At 43.1% G+C, this 24,824-nt stretch overlaps 1 long non-coding RNA gene across 1 annotated transcript in view; it reads left to right on the forward strand.

The window, feature by feature from the left end:
* Nucleotides 1–24,824, forward strand: part of LOC132250413 (uncharacterized) — a 300,006-nt gene that overhangs the window by 99,606 nt on the left and 175,576 nt on the right. Inside the window, exon 3 of the long non-coding RNA XR_009462133.1 lies at nt 3,678–3,806. This is a non-coding gene — a long non-coding RNA (uncharacterized LOC132250413). The remainder of the gene's footprint in view (nt 1–3,677; nt 3,807–24,824) is intronic.

Genomic DNA, 24,824 nt, shown 5'->3' on the forward strand with positions numbered 1-24,824 from the left:
CCCCCAGGAGTGGTGGAGCTGTGGCAGCCCAGGGCCATTGTCTCCCTGGAGACTGGCATGAGCAGTGCGCTGGCAGGGCTCACCACTGGGCAGGGAGCTGCTCCAAGGCTGGGGCCCAGATCTTGTGGCAGTGATAGTGCAGGTTGGAGCCATGGCAGAGCCACGATCCGCTGCCTGCATCACCGCCGCAAGATCCCAGTTACTGCCCTGGAGTAGCTCCTCACCCAGACACATGACCTGCTTGATCTGGCCCACAGGCCAGACTTTGCATGTCTCTGCCTTCGTGTAATACAAACTGGGTAGCAGGGATCAGAGATAAGCCTTCTCTGGAGAGAGATAACATGGGTGCCTAATATATCCTTAAAACTCATTTCAAGTGTTACTGTGCGGACAATCAAGGTGTTAAGAGCTCCAAGAACCACCCAAAATTACCATTTAGCAAAGCTCTTAGGGTGAGATTACACATTACAATTAGACCACAGTTAAGAGCACTTGAAACTTGAATGATTACACATTAAGGCTCATTAACAAGTGCTAAGTGCCCTTTAGGCATCTTGGAGTTATGCCACTTTAGGCAAGGATTATCTCTGAGCTGTGCTACATAGCTTCGGTTAAGTTAACTTTCAGCTATTCATCTGAGATAAAACCACCAATTTGTGATCTTCCAGTATCCCAGAAGGCACTGCTCCCAGGTGTACTAGTTATCATTTAGGACTTTACAGCCCTGGACTGACAGCTGGGAACAGTTCGGCAAGAGGTGGGTGGGGATGGGTTGAGTGGGGATGTAGGGAAAAGGGGTGATGGGGAGTTGGTGGGGTTAGGGGGAGCGTGGGGAAAGAGTGACAGGGGCAGGATTGGAGGGAGAAAGAGGGAAGGGGTAGGGGGGCGGGGGAGCAGGTGGGTGGGGAGCTTGCAGGTTGCTGCTCCCCCATTGGCCCCTCCACCCTGGATCACTGGCATTCTTCCCTAATCAGTCTGAGAGTGGTGGAGGCACCAGTGGTGGTAGTGGTGGGGGGGGAGTTTCTCCTCCCTGCTTGCTCCTGGGGTCCTTGCGGACCATGTCAACTCTGTGCACCCAGCTCCAGCCCCTGCTGGGCCAGATAATTTAATGGAGCTGGAGGGGGCAAGGAGCATGAGCTTCAGGGAGCCTAGAAACAGTCCCCCCACACTACCCTGCCAGTGCTCTCAGGCTGATTGGTGCAGTAGAGTAGAGATCCAGGGGTTGAGGAGTTGATCCAAGAGTCAAGGGGGGATCTGGGGCCTGATGAAGGGACAAGATCCAAGCCCCTTCCTGGTCTGTATTTTAGCTAGAGAACAGTAAGCAGGGAAGGCATGGAGAAGATTTGCAGTCCCTATCCATGCCTCTGCTCATCAGCCCTCTAGCAGCAGGTCTGAGCTGTGCACATTAAAGAAGGTTTTAACCTTGGATGTGTGACTGATCACTAGCACTTGTATTTATATTTATACATTCCCATAGTAGACCTTAAAATGTTGTCTGGTGCCCAGATAGTTAAACAAGTATTTGTTGTTAGATAACCTTAGAAGTTGCAGGATAGACAGACTAAGACAGGCTAACATTCCTTAGAATTAGCGTCTGCTAGTTCTAACATGCAATCTTGTCCTTATCTTCATGCTTGTGTGGCACATGTTCACAGTATCATTTAAGACTTCACCATGTTCCTACACCAGAATTGGGCTGGTCTCTGCTAAGTGTTTGTGCACAAATACTTGGGATAAGTTTATCCAAACTATAACTGCCTCCAGTTTATTCCAACATCGTTGTATATCCACCGGTCGGTAGAAATAACCTTTCCTTGAGCACATGCACCACAGGCATGCCAAGTGTACACGTCCTGTTAAAGATGATAGGAGTTAACTCTTTCTTTTGCTGATGTGTGGTATTATTAAGTAAAAACCACTGCAATCAATTGCTTATGTCTCTTTTATAATATTTACTGTGGTATTTCTTATCAGCCAGGTTAACTAGTCTGTGAACAATGGTAACTACATAGTAGTTCACTATTGCATCTTCATTATCTCAAGAATAGCACATATAACATTATAATTGGTACAGTAGTAAAGAAAGCAAAAGAGGTGTACAGTAATCATCTCTGTATAAAATGGGAAAAGAAAATGATTACAAAGTAATAACTGAGATTTCTTCACTGATATTCATCCTCCTCATTGTGCACATTGTGGAGATGAATCTCTGTTAGACTCATTCTTTTTACATACTTCAGAGAAAACTGGCTGAACTCTAATCTCTCATCAATGTAAATCAAAAGTGTAAGTGAGTGTAAGTGAGATCTAGCGCCCATCTATACTGGGGAGAACAATAAAACTAACATTGGATATCTTGCAGATTCTGATTCCCTGAAGTCTCAGAAAATACTGTTTTATTATAGTAGCCCTACTGAAGTGCTATGGGCTGCTCATTTTTGAAGGTGCTAATCATAGTGAGCAATGGAGATCACAACCGGGCTGTTTAGATCCAGATTCTGCCCTCTATCAGTGTGATTTCCCATTACATTTGATGGGTTTAGCACTAATTGCAAGAATGCAAAACTATTATTTTTTACAAATCTCATCTTTTTAAAATAGCTCTTGAATAAAGATTTTGGACAAAATCCTACAGCCCTTGTGCACTGAAAACTCCCTTTGGCTTTACTGGGAGTCAGCCCAGAGTAACAGCTCTAGAATGTTGTCCTTTGACATTATAGATGCACTCAGTATGGATTGGGGGAGGAATTTCCTATATTTGGCTTTATGTTCATGTACATATCTGTCTGCCTTGATCTGGGCGAGATTTTAATCTCAGTTACCCCATCGTAAATACAGAATAATTTCATTAACTTCAGCAGAGTTACCCAAGATTTACATGAGTGCAGCTGAGATAAAATCTGGCCTATATTCCCAAAGCACACTATACAAATGTCAGCTGCATGTTTTACAAGTTTAAAGCTTTGAAATAAGTATCCTGTTATCGTGGACATGTTGGGATTTTTTTTTTAATTTTTTTTTTGCTACAAGTGGTAAATTATGACTTGGAAATAGACTTAATAGAAAAATGTCAGCAACCATAAGGCCAGTCCTCTACAACAGGAAAAGATAATTACCTCCATCACAGGATTTACTGGGTGATATTCCATGGCTTGTGTCGTGCAAGAGTTCAAATTAGAGGATGATCACAACCGAACCTTCTGGCTTCTAAAATCTAGGAACGGTGCTCAGGGTGCTCTATTTCCCTAAAGAATAATTGAAGTTGAATGCACATGGACTCTTGCAGGATTTGTGCCTTATAGATACAGGGCTTCCTGAAGAGTGTGAATAACACGAAATGAACTGAATTTTTTTTTCTCAGACAGCTGATTAGCTCTGCAAACACAGTTCCCAGCTTTGTTAGTAAAGACTATAAAAACACAGAGCGCCCTAATAAAGGCAACCAAGGACAGTATCAACATAGATTGCTTTTTTTTTCTCTTTTGGTTGAGATATTACCAATATGTTCAGTTCACATTTCTGTCTGGACACGTCCGTTCTTTTGGCACACAAAACATGTTCCTGGAACATAGCCTACTCTATACGCTAAGTCATTAACTGTTGGGTTATTAAAAAGTTAATGATGAAAGACAGAAACTGTTAACCAGAATATTGAAATGTGCTTTTAATTTTTTCAGTGATGCTGGAAACAGCCTGATATTTCTAGTACAGCAGAAGGAAAACAAATAACCTCATCCATGGAGAGAAAAAGACAGCTACAGAAAAGGGAATTTGGGAAAAGATTTTCTCTGGACAGCAGTCTTGTGGTAAGAATAAAAATATTCATTTACTGTATATATGTTTTGGCATTAAAAGTATTGCTCTTTGATTACTCTGCCCCAAAATATTGTCCCTTTTTTAAAGCATATATTTTAAGGCAAGCCATTAAAATAGCAAAGCCTCTGGTGAATATAACAAACTCCAGGGCTAATGGATTTTTACATCAGCATAACAGCAGCATATTATGACATAAAGGCATGTCACTAGATTCATTGAAGTTACACCAGGGAAATATAGAGCATAGTATACAAGGGTTATTTTGAAAACAGTTGCCAATGCTCTATAAAATAGAAAAATCTGGTTACATCAGTGTCTGTAGTGTTCTTGTGTATTTTCTCATACTTAATATAGGAAATACCTGGAATGCTGCAACTTCTAAGGTTATCTAACAGCAAATACTTGTTTAACTATCTGGGCACCAGACAGAATTTTTAAGGTCTGCTATGGGAATATATAAATATAAATTACTGTTATATCATTTAAAGGAGAAATCAATGGGCATCTACTGCAGATCAATCATTAGTGCCATACTGGATCCTGGATTTCATAGGAACACATCTGAAGCTAAATTTACCTTGAAAAATTCATGTTTAAGCTATGGAATGAAGATAATAAGGAATATTTATTTGTCTTATCATGCATGCCCTGTTTAAAAAATTCTTCATAGATATTGAAGGTGGGGGTCAGCTTTCACATTCCCAGGATTTATGACCATTCTCTAATACTTCATATAGGGATATAACTTTTACTTGGAGTATATATTTACAACTAAAATGCTGAAATGGATCAAACTGGGAGGTTTGACCCAACCCACATTGACCTCTATGACTTCTGCAATGACTGTACCACCTTTTGAGTGCCCCCTACCTGCTGAGAATGATGCTTAGGGTACCAGCTGGTATGTTTAGTCCAAAATTGAGTTTGGACCCCTGGCTGGCAATGTCAGAATGGAAGAAGCCTATGTAGGGTGCAGAAGTACAAGGAACTACTCCTTTCCTTATCTCTCAAATGCAGAGATGAAATGAGTCTGAAGGTCATCCATTCTGCCAGGGGTAACTGGTGCCTCCTGAGTCTGGTGGGGCACAAGTTGTGGGTGGGTCTGGGGGCAGGCCCAAAGCCCCATATCCACTCCTATACTTCTGTGGCGTGGCTTAGTGACCCCCCCCCCCCCCAACAGACTGCTAGCATGCGTGGAAAAAAACCTGCCCCGTCTTAAGCAGTGCTGAGCCAGGGGCCAATCTCACGGGGGGTACATGCTCACTCCCCATGCCCCCGCTACCAGTTGCCTGTGCACTCAGCCTTGTAAAATATGATCAGGGAGAGAACAAGGCTCCCCTAGCCTGAAGAATGGGCTTCCAAAGGTCATAGTAAAAGAGTGAAACCTGTTAACTGCTTGGCATGTAAGGCACAGCACTCATTTTTACACTGTAAGCAGCTTCAGGGAGAAGCTGTAATGGGCCAGCCTCCTTTCCAAGTAGGTCAGCCTTTTCAAGGCCTGTATCCACTTGCCAGGAGCTTGCATAGTTCAGAAGTTTACAGGTACTTTCTTGAGTGTTTCTTGCAAGTGCACTGAACTGGGATTGAAGAACTGAGATGAAGTTTCATCAAGTAATGCACTATAAGAAGGAAGCAGAACTACATTAAACATTTATTATGCATCGATAGAGTATGGGCTGTGTTTATACAGGGGTCCAAATTCTGCTAACAGTTCTAGGCATGGACACTACTGAAGTGGCCTCTGACCTAATTCCTATGGCTATAATTTATTTCTGGGTTCCAATGGCAGCCGTGCGTTCAGAGGTAAATAGAGACGGTAAATTGGAGAGTGAAAAGAATATTCTATTGTAATGTGTTTTGAGCATACTAACTGCTGGAATGGTGCTATCTGGCACAGCTATGCTTTTCTTGAGAAGGCATCTGAGGTATGTGAAGTTTGAAGGATATGGTTTGCTGTTTTGCACCTTAAATGTCAACATATGTGTGCATATTTTGTAATTGCATGCATCATGGGTCAGGATCTAGTCTGCAGGTCTACGGATCTAGGGGATTTCAGTGGTAGTCTGACAAGGGGGCTTTGACAGCACCAGATTATGCCCTTCCCATGCCAAAATTGGGTGGCAGGAGGCTGCCACAGTATGGGCCTTGGCTGGATTGCAAAGAGAAGCAGCACTGGCAGCCAGGTCCTCGTGTGGGGTCATTCCGCCACTGCAAAAAGCTGCTAGCTGCTGGCATATATGTTTGCTGTCAAAGGAAGCTTTATGCTGAGTAAAATTATTTAATTGATTATTTAAAGCAACATACAAGTGATAGTTATTGTTATTAGTCACCAAGTGGTCATCTCTTAGAAGTCAGAGAAACAATTTTGGGTTCATCTTTGTTAGTCTGCTACCTTCCCATACTGCAGGTAGGACAAATTCATTCCTTCACCTGTCAGTTCCTTTCCGTCTCTTTAGCATCCTGGTCCTCTCTCTCCTTTTCTCCTGCATCCCCAGTGTTTATATATTCCATTAGGTTGCTATGTTTCCAAAATTGGTCCACTCATCTCCACATGCAACTCCATTTCTTATGTTCATACTTCTCTCTCACACTCTTCTCTTCACATGAGCCTGCTGCCTAACTGTGCCCTTGTCGTCTTGTTGCACTTTCATTTTCAGGTATTCTTCAAGACTACACACTAGTCTTCTAACTGTTGACTCTGATTCTCCATTAAAAAAATACCACACTCCCTCCTTCATAGATTTCATAGACATTAGGGCTGGAAGGGGCAGGAAGTCAGCTGGGGTGAGATCACCCCAGCAAGATCCAAGCATTTCTTAAAGATATCCAAAGTAGTTGCTTGCACCACTTCTGGGGAGAGTCTATTCCAGGCTCTGGAGACTCAGATGGTAAAGAAGTTTTTCCTTATGTCCAGTGTAAAAGAGTCTTCCAGTAGTTTGTGACCATTAGACCTTGTCTTCCCTTGGGGTGTCTTGGTGCACAGATGTTCTTCTGGTTCCTGATGCACACCCCTTGTATACTTGTAGGCTGTCACCAAGCCCCCGCTGAGTCTTCACTCCTCTACATCCTTCATAAAGTGCTGAGCCCAGATGCCATATTTGGATGCCATATTTCAGCTGTGGCCTCAGCAAGACTGAGTAGAGCAGGAGGATGACTTCCTGGGTCTTGCTTGAGGTGCATCGGTAGATGCAGTCCTTGTTTTGTGGCATCTTCTAGCAATATTCCACCAGAGAGAGAATCTCATTTGTGTGCTTTCAAAAGCAACCCATTTACAGCTTTTGACCTTGGACTATGAGAAACCAGTATACACAGGAGTTCACGTTAAGGAAAAGAGCAGTGTGATATGACTTTACCTAACTACTTCATATTGTCTTTTCCTTGTAGAAGTGAATATTTCCATGAAGGGAAGAGAGAAAGAATAGGAAAAGGTGGCATTGAGCCATTCTATTTTTTTAAATCTGAATGCAAACTTTGCTGTGTGCCAATTATGAAGTGAAGAACTTAAGCTTCTAGTGCTGGGCTCAGATATCAACTTCTAATTTGGACTTTCACTTGGACTTATTTCTAAAATTGGGACCTTCAAACAGTGTACTGTTGGGAGAACAGTACAAATACACATAAGACTCTCCCTAGAAGTACAATGCACAGTCTTTTTTTTTTCCTTTAATTTTCTTACGTGAAGGGAAAGTGAAATGTATGTATGTATTGCCCACCACAAACTTCCCCAATTTTAAAATAACTACCAGGTCAGGTACCATGAACTTTAACATGGCAGCAGATAAGCTTTATATGAAAGATATCTAGATACATATTGTGATTTCCTGCTGTGAACTTGGAAACATAAATGTATATACATACATGCATATCGTATTTACAAATATAGGTTTACATAAACAATAACTCTTATCAACCCTGAACTCAGGCACAGGCCTTAATCCTCTGAGGTCTTCCAGTTATTGGCAGTCCCTGCCCTCGATAGGACCTGCCAGGCCGCAGGCAAAGGAACACTCAATGACACAACACATGTTAGACAACAAATCAACAATAGGAAGTGATGGGACAATAATTGAACATACACAGTAAGATGACATAAAATGAGATACACATGCATAAAGATTAGGGCTGCATGAAGCTTTGGTAGCTGATTTGATTTGAAGGAGATTCGGCCTGATTTGGTGGCCAAATCCAAACTGAATCCAAAATAAATCGGGAGACCCATTAAAGGGTCTGAATCAAATCTGAAGACTTCCAATTGATTTGGAAAAGATTTGGAGAGATTTGGAGATTCAGATCGGCTGGGCAGAGACAGGTACAGGTGACTGCAGGTTTTCCCATGGCTCCTCTGGCTGTTCCTGCCTCTCCCTGGGTGAGGGGAGCTGTGGGAGAAGCCCCCATTCATGGCTTCCCTGTCCAGCCCCATCCCTCGCCTAGCCCCAGACTCTTGGCACTTAAAAAAAGAAAAAAAAAAAAAGAAAAAACACCCTGCACTCACTGGCTGCAGAGAGGGCTGTGGGGTCTTCTGACAGAGCCCCCCCATGCAGCCCCTGTTCCCTGATCGCCCACCCCTGATGGCTTCCTTGCCTGGCCCTAGCCTCCCAGCAATTTAAAAAATAAAAAATAAAAGCCCTGCACTTGCCAGCAATAGCGGGGGCTCTGGGGCCATGTGGCAGAGCCCTCCCACACAGCCTCTGCTCCCTAACCTTCCCCCCCCACCCAGGTCTGCCCCTGATGGATGCCAGCACCCCAGCAATTTAAAAAAAAAAAAAGCCCTGCACTCACCGGCTACAGTAGCAGAGATCAGGGCCTCTGAGGGCTCATGGCGGAGCCCCCCCCCCATGCAATGTGGGGAAGTGGGAGGCAGCGGGGATTGCCCCCCCTGCCTGGCACCCATGCAGCAGCTGCCCCATGGCACAGGTGCAGCGCAGCTTGACAGGGCGCCACATGCTTTCTGGGAGCTTTTATCCATTCTGGAGACTTCCCCCCGCCCCCAATTGAAAATAGACTGGTAGGAAAGCCTGAGGGGTTAGTTCTCGCTCAGGTCCTCTTCACCTTGCCCCTAGGTCAGAGCAAGACAAGCCTTCCTCCTGCCTTCTCTTGATTGGTGGGGAGGGAATTCCCCCAACCAATCAGCCTAAGCCATCCAGCTCAAACCATCAAGCCGGCTGCCAGCGAGCCCACCAGCCAGCCTGCTACATTTTTAAAAGTGCTCACATCTTTAGAACATTGGCAATAATATTTTATAGTTTGTGTTCCTGTGAAATAACTCATTTAATATCAGACAGTGTGAACCTCACAGACTAGTTGTACAGGGCTTACTTTTGAATAGTATCATTCCCTTAGTAGTCTAGTGAAAAAAACACCCTATAGTAAAGACATTGTTTCTTATAGCATTTTAGAAAGATCTCTCTATATATGTGACAAACAAGACAGCATTTCTATGTAGATTGGACAGTGCATTGAGGAGCTTTGACTAGACTGGACCTCTTGTTTTTAATCTTCAAAACAAAAAAAAGCCCAAATAAGCCACCTGCCTCTGTTGCCTCATTGATTATTAATAAAGGGCCTTGATCAGATCTGCAGACTGGTTATTAGAGGGCAACTCCAGCTTTTCTGTCACATTCTAGATGCAGTCAATTAGAAAAGATAGAAACTTATGTTCCTTTGGATTACTTGTGGGAGTATAGAGTAAGTCATGACTCATAAGTTACACTGTGATTTCTGAAAGTACTTCAGTCGAAAATTAAAACATCATTTGCATTTTATTTTTCATTATAAGAAGTTTATTTACAAGTTACTGTTCAGTCATTACCCATTAGATATCTTGGTGTTGTGTACTATTTTTCAGACTGGATGTGATCACCGGTAAACTGTGATCAAGCTGTATCATTGTCTATAGCGGAGTTATTTTTAATAATAAACTTTTAAAGAACTATTCCATATAAAATTAAGGAAAGTAGATGAGGACTCAAATGTAAGTCCTCTGAAAAGAAATATTTAAAGCATCTAATAGGATTAGAAATGCTTTATGGTTTTTCTTTTTAAAAAGGTGGAACAACCAGAAAATGAAACAAAAACGGGGAAAAAAATGGCAGCTGACTTCTGTAGCTTGTATTCTTTTTCATCTAAGTCAAAATGTGAAAGGGAGATATACAGCAGACATAGAAAATAATATGTTACTTTAAATAATTTGTCATTTTGTAACAGGTTAAGAAATGAATCTGGAATTTTTAAACTGGCAGTGGTCCTTTTATCTAGCAAGAATGTGTTTTATTTGTTTTGTGAGTGAGGGAGGTCTGGGTGGGGATGCTATTAAAAGAGCTAATGAAAAGATTGATTATCCTTCAAGTTGTCCTTAAAGTTCTTCCAAAAAAACAAACCAAAACAAAACACCCGAGCCCAGACTAACCTTTAAAGAAGCGTATGTAGGCTGGAGAACCTACCTGAATGTGTCATTATCACCAGGAGCACATGTAGCTGTGCGTTCACTCGGAGTACAGTGCTTTGTGAAAATAATAAAAGGCTGACCAGAAACCCAGCTCTTTGCTTGGTGCAAACTGTTCAGTTGTCTTGAAGACGGTGTTTGATCAGAAAAAAAGTTGAAGGTTCAAGCTGTGCTCTTTATTTATGTGAATTAATCCTCAGCTGACTTCACGTTTGGTTGGAGCTTACAGCTGCAATGGCATTTAGCTGAGTAGGACATTTGACAATAGTTTATCTTTCCAAGCAGCCAGCCTTTACAAAGTAAAAGTTTTCATTTAATGTAAAATGTAGTTTTTACTTTTAAGAGCAAGCTGCAGTAAATAACCCCTTTGGTGGTTCATGAGCTGTGCTCCAGCCCTTTCAGTTCAGTCATACACTGCTGCGATTGTCAATTGGATTAACTTTAATGACACCACTACCTTGTAATAATGGTAGCACTATAAGATAATAAATACTACTTTGTGGGTATCCATTCCACCCTAGGTTAGTTATCACAGATAAGTTACTTTCATATATAAGAAATGCTAAGCAGAATCAAACCTAATCAGTAGTTGAACTGGAGGTCTCTACTGGAAGCAAATGTTGTAGTCTGTAGCGCATTAAAGCACAGGGTCGTGAGGCAGGTGTTCTGGGCTTGGAATCTGTGATCTTGAACAAATATTTCAAAACCTTGGTTCCTCAGTTTACTCATCAGTAAAATGCAGATGATAATAATGTCTGGCCTCACAAAAATGTAGGGAGGCTTGTGTGTGATTGTAAGGTGCTCAGAGATGAACAGATGAAAGATTTCATCTGCAAGGAGTTCTTACATTAGCGCCCTGCATTAAAGCACTAATGATGATTCTGGAAAGAGACTCTTTCTTCTGCGTGAGAATGCAATCAATGTCCCATCTGACTGTTAGGATGATTTGTGTTGTTCAATATTCATCTTTTATCTGATATGCAAATTCAAAATCCTGATCACTTGTGGATATACAGCTCTCTTGGCATTGTTCATAAAAATGAGTGCATAGAGGTTGTATTTATCTTTATTTAGATTCTTTGGAAGCTGCAGCAATTAGAGCTGCCATCACTCACCCTGCTTCCAAATTTCGGGATACCTGGGGAGCCCTTTGGACTGGATAATGCAGTCCTGTGGGCTGCACCCAGCCCACAGGTTGTATCCCCCTGGTTTAGAATGCCCTAAAATGTATAGATCCCGCTGAACAGAATAAACTAAGTGCTGCTTGACTGCTCGTGCATATTTTTCTGCTTGTTTGTTGGACTCTGGGTAATATGGATGGCTAGTCATGTCTGTAAAACACCGATGCACTGCGAATCTTTGACTTTTTAGGTGCATGTAATGAAACCAATTCATTGCAAAAACCAGATATATCAAAGTTTGCCTTGGCATGATTTATTATAGCATGAGCTAGCATGTTGCTTAGTTGATAATTCTTATAGTTTTGTTTTTGAAACAACTAAAATATGAACAGGTAGATATTCCCTCTCAGTGGGAATAAACAGGTTGCCTTTTGCTTCAGGGTTCTGCTAGGTTCATAACACATTATCATAAGTTCCTTGCATTTCTGTCCCTGGTATTCTGCACCTATGCAATAGTCATAGGCCATTTCTCCTATCTGAGCAGTTGTGATGGGCCAGTGAAGTGTACATCTTATCAGCCACTTGCATAGGCCCACTGAGAGGTTTCATCTGAGAATCTTTATGAGGATCTCTGGACACATTTTCTCTAGAAAGGTGTTGTTCTATTGTTTCAGTCCATTATCTATAGTCAACGTTTGTGTTTCTTTTTTTTTATTAATCTAAAAGCCACCAAAGCTCCACATCTGCAGGTTGGATTAAATGGCTCTGCAGGCCAAATCTGGTGTATGGGCCATGGGTTGGCAATCCCTGGTCTAGTACACTGAAATATATTATTGGATTGAGCATGTAAATGTCATCTGCATATGAATTTTGAATCTTGTATAATTTTTCTGGACCTTTTAAGATAGTTGTATTCGCCTTATTGTTGTCACTTTCCTTTTTCTGTCTCATATCCAAAAAAAACCCTTTGTTGTTGCTTTGTTTTTAAAATGGGGGACTTTAGCTGCATCTACTGTGCAGCTTGTTCATATAAAATGGTTTACTTTGTGTAATTTGAGGCCTAATTTCCCTAGTGAAAGGCATTCAAAGAAGATAGGGGCTGGAAGGGACCTCCCAAGATCACCAGGTCTAGCACCCCTGCTCTAAGGCAGGAAAGACTGCTGAGGTCTGATGACCCCAGCGAGGTGTGCGTCCAGTCATTTTCTAAAGATCTCCAAGGAAGGTGACTGTGCCATCTCTGGTGGGAGCCTGTTCCAGACTCTGGATACACAAACCATAAAAATTTTTTTCCTTACGTCTAATCTGACGCAGTCTTCTATCAGTTTATGACTATTATTCCTAGTGTCCCCTGGGGTACCTTGGTGAACAGATATACTCCTAGCCCTGATGTTCGCCTCTTATATACTTAAAGGATGCCACCAAGTCCCGTTTAGTCTTCTTTTTTCCAGGCTGAACAGTCCCATGTCCTTCAGCCTCTCCTCATATGGTCTGTTCTCCAGACCCCTAATAGTTCATGTGGCCCTCCTTTGGACTCTTTCCAGCTGCTCTACATCCCTCTTGAAATGCGGTATCCAGAACTGGGTGTAGTACTCCATCTGTGGCCTCGCTAATGCTGAGTAGAGCAGGAGGATGACATCCTTAGTCTTGCTTGTGTTGGTTGATGCATGTCAGTGTTGTTTGCTTTGCTGGCTGTAGCATTGCACTAGTGGCTCATGTTCATTTTGTGGTTGATCATGACTCCCAGGAGTCATTCAGTTGTAGTGCTGGCTAGTGTAGCAACACCGAGCCTGTAAGTATATTGTGGATAATTTCTCCCCTGATGGAGTACTTTACATTTCTCGGTGTTAAACATCATCAGGTTTAGATTTGCCCATTTTACAAGCCTGTTCAGGTCAGCCTGTACCCTTAGCCCAGTGTTTCCCAACCAGTGTGCCACAGCACAAAAGTGTGCCATCAGAAGTGAACAGGTGTGCTGCAGAATTTTGCCCTGGAAATGAGCTACAATTGGTATGAGGATGGGGAACGCCTTAACAGGTGTGCTGCAGAAAATTTTTATTAATGTAAGTGTGCCTTGGGCTGGAAAACGGAGGGAAACACTGCCTTAGCCTGTCATCCAGCGTGACGGCACTCCCCCCATAACTTGGTGTCATCCACAAACTTTGCCAGTACATTTTCCACACTGATATTCAAATCATTGATAAACATGTTGAAAAGCACTGGTCCGAGAACCGAGTTTTTATTTCGCACTATGTGATCGGAAAGTTTCATCAACCCAGTGTCTCTGTCTGTGTCACATTTTTAACACTGTGTGCTAATAGAAATGGGCAAATTTTTAATCAACAGTGAATTCATGGAAAAAGTTCAAAATGTTGCATTTGGGAAATATTGCAACATTGTACTTAACATATTTTCAAAATGCAGTTTTCTGACTTTTCATTTTGGGAGAGCATCAGTCATTTAAATATTGACCCAAAATTACATTTTATCTGTCCTGCCAAAAACCCACAAAATATTATTGTTTTGTTTCCACCAGAAAATATTTTTTTTTCCTGTTATTGCTGTTCAGTAACTGAACCAAAAAAATTTTGTTATTCAACAGCTGTATATATGTGGTTAGTGCTTTGGTACTGTACCCTTATCTTTTAGTTATGGGTTGCTGATTATTGGTTATATTTTGGTCAGACTTCTGTTTTATCATATGCATGTCAGGAATGGTACTAGTATTTTCATCTGCTCTATGATATGTTCTGACCATTCAATTTTTTTAATATTAAATTTTTCTCTACTAGTATTTTGTTTCTTGTATTTCTTTTTGGTTGGTTCTGTTAGCAAAAACGTTGTCTTTTGATCTTTGGTTTGGTCTTTTGAAAGACAAGACTACAGCCTGTCTATAATCAGGACTTCTTTAAAAGCTTAGATACAGAGTTCAGAGATAGTTACAATTTCTTTACTGATTACCCTTTTTGTACACCAATTCAAGGTACAATCACATTTCCCAGTGATCCTCCATTCACTCATAGCAGATAAGGTATTACTACCACCCAAGTCAGAAAAGGGTACAAGAGATGGGTCTATAACCCAATCTTTTATTGATTAGTCCTAAAGCATAAGTTCTTGTCTCTCTGCCTATCTAGCTACACAGAACAGTACAAGACAGATTCTCACCTATACAATTTGGGGGAGATGCAGAAGGGAGGAAGCTGGAAACAGGTTGTCTTAAATTTGCAGAAGTCTTTGTGAAGATTCCCCCTGTTTACACCCAATCTTTATATGTGGACTATTTAAATAAATATTCTGATTGTTGTTCATTTATTTTTGTTTTGCTGAAACCTTGGGAACTGGACTGAACCAGTTTCCCTGTGGACTTGGAAGATACTAAATAGCTGGGGTCTGTGTCCTTGAGAAAAATACAATTCTGGGAGAAAGCATTTGTCATCTCTTTCCCTCACCACCTGGGAATGTTCCTTGACATGTTCTGTTTCTTTTACTTTGCTGACTAGGCCCAGTTCTAATATCTGCAAAGGTTCACTCTGGAATAGCTACACATCTGCAACTTAGCATAAGTCCCTTGAAAGTGGTCAAGGTTGATCATAGGTTAACAAAGACATGTTATTGCTGCAATAGGATTCTGGCTGACTGAATACAACTCGATTGTTATTAGAAGGCAAAACATTAGTTGTTACTTTTGGCTCCTGTTGCACACACTTTCAAAAAGCAGTTATTCATTCTTGGCTTAGTCTAATATTAATGGCCTGATAAACAGATTCATATTCTTCTTTCTCAGGTTATTGCTCATGATTTAACTGCACCCTTTTTGGTTGTTGATTGTGTATCAGCTTAAGCACGGATCATTCATAACTTAGGATATTGCTACATCCATAAACTGCAGTAGTAAGTGTGGTCATTAGTCACTGATCTTGTCTACAGCCTACAGCAGTGGTGGGCAATTCTTTTGAGTGGAGGGTCACTTACCGAGTTTTGGCAAGTTGTCAAGGGCCACAAGAGTAGATTCGCCCCTTGACAGGTGCCACCAGAAGTCTCTCTGCTTGTTCCCCGGAAGTATTCCTTTCAGCAAGGGGGTTTGCCATCTCAGAACCAGAAAAATACCAAGTTATATGCTAAAAAGAAAACATCTACTAAAATATTCATTAATTTGATTTCAAAAAAATATTTTTGTCCTCATTTACATGTGTTTGTGTAGTGTACATAGAGGTGATTACACAATAGATTAAAATGAAGTCTTACTCTTGTAGGTTGTGGTGGGTGGGTATAGGTTTGGGGGGGTCTGTGGGTGTCTGAGTGTGTGGGGTTTGTGGGGGTGGATAGGCATGGAGGTGTGGGGGGGTGTATGTGAGGTGGGGGAGCATGTGGATGTGTGGGGTGTGGGTGAGTATGGGGTTTGTGGTGGGTATGAGTGTGTGGGGCGGAGTGTGGCTGGGGAGGTTTGTGGCATGTGTAGAGGGGGAAGGTTTGCCTACAGCCCTCCTGCAGCAGGCAGAGCCCCAGCCAGCACTTCTGCAAGCTTGGGCTTGATGCTCATGCTGCTCCTGGCCCTAGGGTACCAGCATGGGCCCCGTGCTCTGACTCACTACCACTTCCCCCCATCTGCCACCGCTGCCATTCTCCTGGCACTTCCCTGTCCCCCGCCCCACTCACCGCCCCAGCATCACATCCTAGTTGCATAGCCAAGACCACAGGCTGCAGTAGGAGCCAGACCAGCCTGGCCAGCAGTGCAGTGATCAAGCCAAGAATCATGGGGGCCAGGCCAGCTCCTGCTGAGTCCTGTGGTCCTGGCATTGCAGCCAGTTATCAGATGGTGCTGGAGTGGTGGGTGGGGGTGGAGAGGAACGGCAGCAGTGGTGGTGGGCAGGAAAGTGGGGAAATGGTGGTGGCAGGTGGTGGGGGAGTGGCAGCAAGCAGGTGTTCAGGAGTGCAGCAACATCTGGGTGGGAGTGTGGGGACAGAGTGGGCATGGGGCCCAGACTGGCAGGGGCTATATGGAGCTGGGCTGGGCTGTGCCAGCAGGGAAAGCAGGGAGCCGGCTCAGCTCCAGAGCCCCTGCCAGCCTGCACCCTGTGTTTCTGCCGCTCTGCTCTGGGCTCCTGCCAGTGCTGGCCCCGGCACACTGGTGTGGGCCCTGCGCTCCTGCTTAGCTATAACTGCACTCCCATGCGCCCGCTCACTGCCACTCCCTTCCCTGCCTGCCGCTGCTATTTCCCCACTTTCCTGCATGCTGCCACAGCTGTTCCTCTCCACTCCACCCCCACACCACTCTGGTACTACGTGGTTCCTGGCTGCAGTGCTGGGACCACAGAAGCCAGCCCTGGGGCTTGGCCCTGAGGACTGGTGTGATCACCTGTGGTCCTCCCCACCTTTCCCTCCCTTCTTATTTGGATTTCCCTCTCTGGTGGAAGAAGGCAGGGAATAGGTCCAGGCTTCTGGCTAGGGGTGGGGTGGGGCGGGGCAGGCCTTGCTGTGGCTTCTGGGTTCTGCTGCTGGCTCCCCCTGGGTCCTACTGCCCCTGGTGCCTTTTCATCTTTAACAGGCAGCCAGGGCCAGATAGAAATTTTCTAAATTTTTTTTAGAGGCCCTGTGGGCTAGATAGAGAACTGCCTCATGGGTTGGATATGGCCTGTGGGGCCCTGTTTTGCCCACCCCTGGCCTACAGTATCTGTTATGTTCCTATTCTTCATTATAGCCTGTTGTGTAAGTCTGTTTGTGTAAGTGGTTTATCCACTTATTGATTCTATAACCAGTTTATCCATTTATCACCTGTTTCAGGTCCATGATTCTTCTGATAGAAAATTTTTCTTCTTGTGGATGTGGCTTACTATGGACAACCCTAGATTTCAAATAGCTCTAGCAGCCAATCTGGATTTTTCATTTTGGTGAGCTTGCTGCTAGAGACAGGCTATTCAGCTATCTCTGCCCTTGCCCGAAATATACATATAAAAAAATGAATGTGCTGCATTCAAAAGCTTGTCTAAGTCTATCCCAAACATGCAGTTGGTCCAATCAAAGCTATCACCCACAAAAATCCTTTTAAAAATCAGCTTTCTATGATGCAGACCTCTTATTTTCCCATTAAACAAAGATCAGTTTCAGTAACTCTTTCTGCTTAGTCCAGTTACCTTCAGTGTTTCCAGTCTCATAGTTCATAGGCAACATTTTCTTGCATTGTTCTGCATGAAAGCCATAGTTAGTTTGATTAGTTATGACACTGTGTATTATCTTAGGTTAGACTGTTCAAAGCAGTGGAGACAGGATACATTAAATGGGTTGTTATTATTAAAGTTGTTCAAACACTCTGCTCTAGATAGCTCAGCCGAAGACACATCGAGAGAATGACCAAGAAGCATCTTATAGGAACATTTTGTACTTCTCATAGTTTTTTAATGTAAAGGAAATCAATGGACAGGTAAAGTTACAGAGACCTGTACCATTTCAGGTTGCTATATTATGTTGCTAAAAATTGCTGCTCTGCAGCTTCCATTGGACGTGTTATTTTTTTCAAATTTTCTTCTCCAATATATTGTGTAGTATTACAGATCAGTGAAGTGTATAGTAGATGAAAGATACTCTGTGTACCTGCATGTGTGTATGTGTGCAGTTGGGGTCAGTTGCTTTGGAAAAGCTTGAAAGTAGCTATAACTTGATAGATTATTAAATAAGTAGCAGAGGTTGAAGGAAAAGTGATGTTTTTGGCTTTGTTTATTCTACTCTGCGACTCACAATAAAGACAGTATAGTCTTAAGTCATATACTGTATTTTGAAGTTGATCAAAAACCATAATTTTCAATCTGTGAGGAAATTCTAAGAATAGGAAATTTGGACAAAAAGTTGAAAATTGAGACTTTTTTCTATTAAATATTTTGTTTCACCTTGATCAAGCAAATATTTTGGCTTTGTTCTTACCGTTTCATATCTTATACTAATTGATATACCCGATATATATTTAAAACATTTTTTACTTCATTTAAATGAAACACTTCAAATTTACCCTAACAAAATGCTTCCCATAAAAAAGTTAATGAAATGGATACACTTTAATTTTGTGAAGTATTTTCTAATGGAAAGCTCGTTCATGTAGGAATCTTGACCAGATATGTTAGGCTCCTCTGTATTGTGCCTCATGCTCTTAACAAAGGTGGTCAAACTCATACAGCTTAAATGGAGATACCTGTTGTCCAGGACTCAGGAGACAAAGTCAAGGATCTCTGGAGAGAGACCTGATACCAGACAGATTTCTTATCAGGGTTTCCTTAAAGTGCTTGCCAAGGCTCAGCTGTTACGGATGAATGTCTCGAAGCTCTGCTTTAGCTGCTCTCCGGCAGATCTTCCCAAGCTGGCCATCTACTCTCTTTTTAGGAGCCAATCCAACCCAGATAGGAAATAAATCAGGATCATTGTTGAAGCGTTCAGATTCCCAAGCAGGAACAAATGGCTTCATGGGGAATAGCCTATATAAATCCATGCACTTTTATGACACTGATGGATACTTTCCCAATGTTGAAAGTAAAGCAGGATAATTTTGGCTTGAAACAGTTTTCTTGTTGATTTTCCAAAGGGCTTATTTTCACCATCCTACTCTCTTACAGTTTTTCATTAAAGCGAAAATCTCTGATAAAACTGAGGGAAAAATTACCTCTACTGTTTCTAAGCACTCAATATGGTTTTTTTCTAGTTTCAAATTTAAGAGCTTTGGCAAAGATAACTGGCAGTGTGATTACATTTCAGGGTTAGTGTCTGATTGAATCCAAAACCGACTCATAACTTTTCATAGCACTCCTATGTGTCTTCTGTGACATATACATATAGCTTTTGGACCAAAAATATCTTTCCATCCTGTCCTCCCACATATAATAAATATTAAATATCTCACAAGAATAGTGTTTTTATTGGGGTAATAAGACAGTCCCAATTGCTTCCAAAATTTTTTTTTAGTACACAAATTGCAGTCCCAGTCGAAATGGATCTCTTTTTACACAAACACAACTTGCCATAAGTACTAATTGCTCATTGAGTACAGAAGTGGTTTGCTGTGTTACACTGAAGTCAGGCAGTAGCTAAGGTAGGAGCACACCGTAGGGACTAACTGGTTCAGAAAGACATCAGCCAAAGTTGTTGCTTATGCAAACAGGTACCTCTTTGAACCAGTTAGTCTCTCAGGCTGCTTATGGGTGTACTCATTTTGCGTTCTAATTAGAACATGCTGGAGCCAACTCAATTAAATCAATCTGCTCCATGTCCTAATTAGAACGTTCCAGCATCGCCTCACCATTACCCCCCTCCATGCTCCAAAAAGCTGTGGGCATGAACGGCTTGTGCCCCCGATGGCTGGGGGGGCATGGCTGTGCTGGTGGTGGCGGGAGTGTGGCGGTGGGGTGGGAGCCTGGTGGCGGTAAACCCAGAGCTCCTGCAGATGCTGCCAGCACTATGGGTGGTGTGGGGGGTGGGGGTGCAGAGCACCGACCAGGGGTCGGTGACCAGCCACAGGCACTGCCAGCAGCGGAGGCCAGGGGTGATCTTGGACCAGCCACAGACGCTGCCGGTGGTGTCGGCGGTGGGGTGGCGAGTGGTGACTGCCCACAGACAATGTTGACAGTGTCGGTGGTGCCTTTTTGCAGGGGGTACACTGCCACACTAAAGGGGTGCATGTGCACCTGCATGCACCCCCTATACATCTCCCCTGGCTGCGGGGGTGCTTAACTAAACCTTGTTGAATAAGCTTTAGTTAAAGTGCCCCCGCAGCCATTTTGAAATGCCAGGGGGCTTAATACACTTGATAGTGAGCCATTTTAATTAGATCATCTGTCTGGGAACCTCTTGTACAGGCAGCCTAAGGGTATGTACAGGTGTTACATTTAGATTGACCTGCCAGGGTCAGGCATTTGGAGGGTTTAAATTGCCCAAAACATGGTGCATCCAATCTCAGTTAGTTCACCTGAGGAGGTGCACTAATTCAGATTGAGAGTGGGTTAACCCAATCTAAAAAAAATGTTAACCCAATCATGAATGCCTTCCTGCATTTGCAGCACAGCCCCAGGGCTCCACTCTTCCCAGTTCCCTGACCCTGACTGGGCTAGTTTTAGCGCTGCAACCCTGCCTCCCTAGGCAATCTCTCCCTGCCCCCACCTGCAAACTGGCCAAACCCTCCCCAGACCCACTAGACCCCCCCCCCCGACCCTGAATCCAAGACACCTTTGAATTTAAATCAGCTCTTCAATAATTATATTCTATACATGGAAACTGTACAAATTTATTATTATTTTTCATGTCTACAAAGTTAGTGGAAGGCCATCTGAAATTTGCTCTCTGTGCTGCTGCCGTGGGGAAAGCAGAGGCAAGGGGCCAGAGCCTCACCCCATGCTTCCTGCCGCGTGCCTGTCCCACTGCTGCCTGCCTCTCTGTGCTTGCCCCTTGCTGTCTGCCACTCATCCAGTTCTCCCCCTGTAGCCTGCCCCCACCCTCTTGCCCCCATGTGCCTGAGCCTGTCTGTGATTGCGTAGTCTCACCCATGCTCCCCCGGCATCACACAGGTCAGGCTCCTCTATTTCCCACCATCATCCCATGGTGCCTCTTGTGTTTCACCAACTGTGAGCCCTGTCCAGGCTCAGCCCTGAGCCTACTCAAATCCAAAAGGAGGCTATTTTTCCCCTCATGCTCATTGGAGGAACCTCATCTGTGATTCAAGTAAACACAGTACATGTGTATTAAAACACATTAGTGAGTGATACCTACTTCTGTGGCTCTATATGGGTGTATCATTTCCCTGATGAATTAAGCTATAGAAAATGGAAATTTCCATCCCTTGAGAAATGTTGGTACTTTGAAAATTGTTTTCATCCTAAACTGGGGAGAAATATGAAGTTTTTCAAACATAGAAAAATGATCAAGAAAAATTGCAATTTTTTTTACTTAATGGTTTTTATGGTTTTTTTTTTTAATTTGGGGTTTGTTGTGCTATGGTACGGGGCTGTGGTGCCCTCTGGACACTGTATTTTGTGTGCCTTGTAGCCCTCTTCTCCTCCTGGATAGGCTCCTTGGCTGGACTACATCTTGTACAAAGCACTATGGTACTGTGAATCCTATGATGTATGGAGCTGTATGACAAGAAGAGAAATTAAAATATGTCAAGGGAGATGTCGAATAGATGGCCAATAGATGAAAAAGGGAAAGATGATGCCCAAAATACAACTTCCACAGTGACTCCAAGAGAACTTGGGTGAAACTGGCACTTGCCTTACACTACTTGCACATGCCTTACACCACTTAAACTCTTTTGGTCTAAATGATATAACTACTGATTTACACTTTCATAAATCATCAGGATCAGATTCAAAGCTTATGACCAATCTGTAGGTGCTTTGTTTCAAGAATTTCCATAACCAGCTAATATATTTTGCTTTCATTATCATACATGATATACGCTTAGGTTTGTATATATTTCTTCTCACATCTTTGGTAAGTTGGGTTGATCTGTGATAATTACTATAATGGTTAAATTTTGATTAATTTTGAATTATAGTTGGCTTCTACTACTGGCTGAGCAGCTGGCTTTTTTTGTTTGTTTGTTTTCTGTTTTGGGTTTTTTTTTTCCATTTATGGTTCCATCTGATGGGATTTATTTACATTATAGCCAGCTTGTAATCTGGGTTTCATCTGTGACTTCAGGCTTTCCTTTGAGAGTCGCATCAAACACATTGTCAAGACTTTATTATCAGTGTAGGAATTCAGCAAAGCTCAGGCATTGCTGTCTCAGCAGAGGTTTGATTTATGTCTGGGTAACAGCACAGTTGAATTATTGCTATATCTGTTTTGCAGACCTCCCAGATTGGCTGGTATATGTTACTCTTTGGTTTGGGCAGAATTCAGTAGCTAAAGGACAAACAGCTAAATGTTTCAAGCAATCAGCACACTGCACCTGTCCCAGGAATTGTGTGTTGATTTCTATTCAAAAATGAAATTTGTTTTATAGAGCATAACCTATAAGGTTCTGAATTTACTTTCTTCTCCACATCTTCATGACCTATCAGTTTTCATGCTTCAGGACTGCCCTACTCCTTCTCTGTTAGTAATGTATATCATTCAAGAATGATTTGTTGCAATCGATATTCAGCCCTTTTCCTTGAAAGTTTGCAGAATTGGCACACTTGACATTATTCATTGTCCCCTTCTTTGGTTGTAAAGTTTGTGAAGCGACCTGTGAAAATAATCTTTTGGAAGGGTAGCATGTAACCCAACGTTAAGGATCATAATTTTTTAATTTTTTTAGCATATCCTCCCCCAAATTACATCACTTACTGGTTGAGGACAGAATAAATTTTCTGAGAATTTATGATTAAATTAGTTAATATATTTACATGTTAAAATTAATTTACAGTTGAATCCTGCATTAAATTCAATACTATGTGTAACACTTTGGTCTGAATGATCATAATACTGAAGTAATGCAAACTCTTCAAACTTCCTGTTTACATATATAGCTAACAAAACTATCATTTCTTGGCTACATTTAACAAATTTTTTTAGGATTAATTTCTCTGTAGCTGAAAGTTTTCTTCTTCAGCAGAGGCAAATGAATAGCATTCTTCTATAATTTTGGCTAAGTATAGAAGTTAAAAAATCATGAGGAGGAAGAGGTCTAAGTTTTATGCTTTATTCTAGGTTAAATCAGGAGCCCCCCTAGGTTAGGTCGGGAGTGAAGAGACCCTTCGGTGGGAGGGAGGGGCACACAGGCTACCTGTACTGGCTGAAGCCAGCAGGTTGGGAACACTCCTGCATGCCTTCCAGCAGGCTTCCGGAGAATGCTGAGCCCAGCCAAGTAGCCCTCCCCAGGCTCCCCCAGCTCAAACCAGTGGCTGGTTATCAGCAGCGGCAGCAGGGGGAAGTAGGCCCTCCCCCCAAGACTCAAGCCAGCACGGGGGGGGGGTGGTGTGTGTGAAGCAGAAGCTTCCCCGCAACTGCTGCCCAGCCTGGCTGGCCAGCACAGCTCCTTTTTCCAGCCCTACTCCCCTGTGAGTGGCCAGCTGTCAGTGGCATTGGGGGGGGGTGGAGTCCCCCAGTCCCTCCAGATCTGAGCCCACACAGCTGGGGGGTGGTGCAGTGGAGGTCTCTTCCTCCCTGCACTCTGTAGCCTGACTGGCCAGCACAGACCCCAGTCCCACCCCCACCCCATGAGCAGCCAGCTGTCAGTGGTGGCAAGGAGGGCGGGGAAGGAACAGAGGCCTCTGCCATGTGGGATCCACTCAGTTGTGCTGGCTCGGGTCTGGGGGGTGGGTCCACATAGTGGGGGCCTCCTTTCCTCCTTCCTCCTTGCTGATGCTGACAGCCAGTCACTTGTTGGGGGGAGAGGAGCCACACTGGCCAGCCAAGCCAGGCAGTGGTGGGGGGAGCCCTCACCATGCAACCCCCTCCCTCCCCAGCTGTGCTGGCTGTGGCTGGGGCTAGGGCTAGAGCTGGCCCTTCCCACCTCCCAGCCACTACTGATAACGGGCACAGTTTCTAGCCTCACTTTCTGCCTATATCTGGCTCGGTGAGAGCCTGCTCAGTCCAAGCAGACAAGCACATCCAAGGCTAGCACACCACCTTGTGAGCAGGAGTTAGTGGGGATCTGCAAAGCAGCCTGGGATGCCAGGGGACTGTAACTTAACTTGAGTTGGAGGGGATCTAGATTCAATAGACTAGTCTAATATAAATCACTTAAATCTGATACTATCCAGGTCTATCTTAGATAGCGGTCTGCCATTTTTAAACTTGTCTGTGTGAGCCAAATGTCTGTACTTTTATTGGTTTAGACCAATTTATGGTCACTTATACTGGTTTATGTGTAATGTCTGTACCTGGCCTTTGTGTAGAATTGACCTTTTTCAAAGTGGCTGCCAGATCCAATATTTTTTGGTATGACTGAGAACATGGGTGTCTTCCATTAGGGCACTCTCTTTCAAAGTGGCTAGTGAATCTAGTTGAAAACACAGGAAGTGAAATAAAACTGTCCTCAGAGATGGTGGCCCCAGACAGCATAGTTTTCTGTCTTATAGTGACATATGGCAGGTAAAGATTAAAAAAAAAATTGAAGGTGGGTTAATCAGTTCAGTATGATCTGTAGCTATTGGCAGTATTATTGCATATCATGATTTGGAGGATGTAGTTGAGTAAATATTTAACACATTTGAAGATGAAAATAGTTTAGATGGAGTTGCAAACATACTGGATGGGTAGGGCTAGGATTCAAAATGACCTTAATTAGCTGGAGAAAAGGCTTGAAATCAATCAGATTAAAGTTAACAAGGACTGGGTACAAAGTCCTGCACTTGGGATGGAAAAATCATATGCACAAACGTAGCCCGGGAAAAGGCTGGCTAGGCTACAGTAGCGCAGAAGAGGACCTTGGGGTTATAGTGGGCCATATGATGAATATGAGCCAACTGTGTGCCCTTGTTGCA

This window comes from Alligator mississippiensis, chromosome 4 (genome assembly GCF_030867095.1).
Source record: "Alligator mississippiensis isolate rAllMis1 chromosome 4, rAllMis1, whole genome shotgun sequence".
Classification (NCBI taxonomy): Eukaryota; Metazoa; Chordata; order Crocodylia; family Alligatoridae; genus Alligator; species Alligator mississippiensis.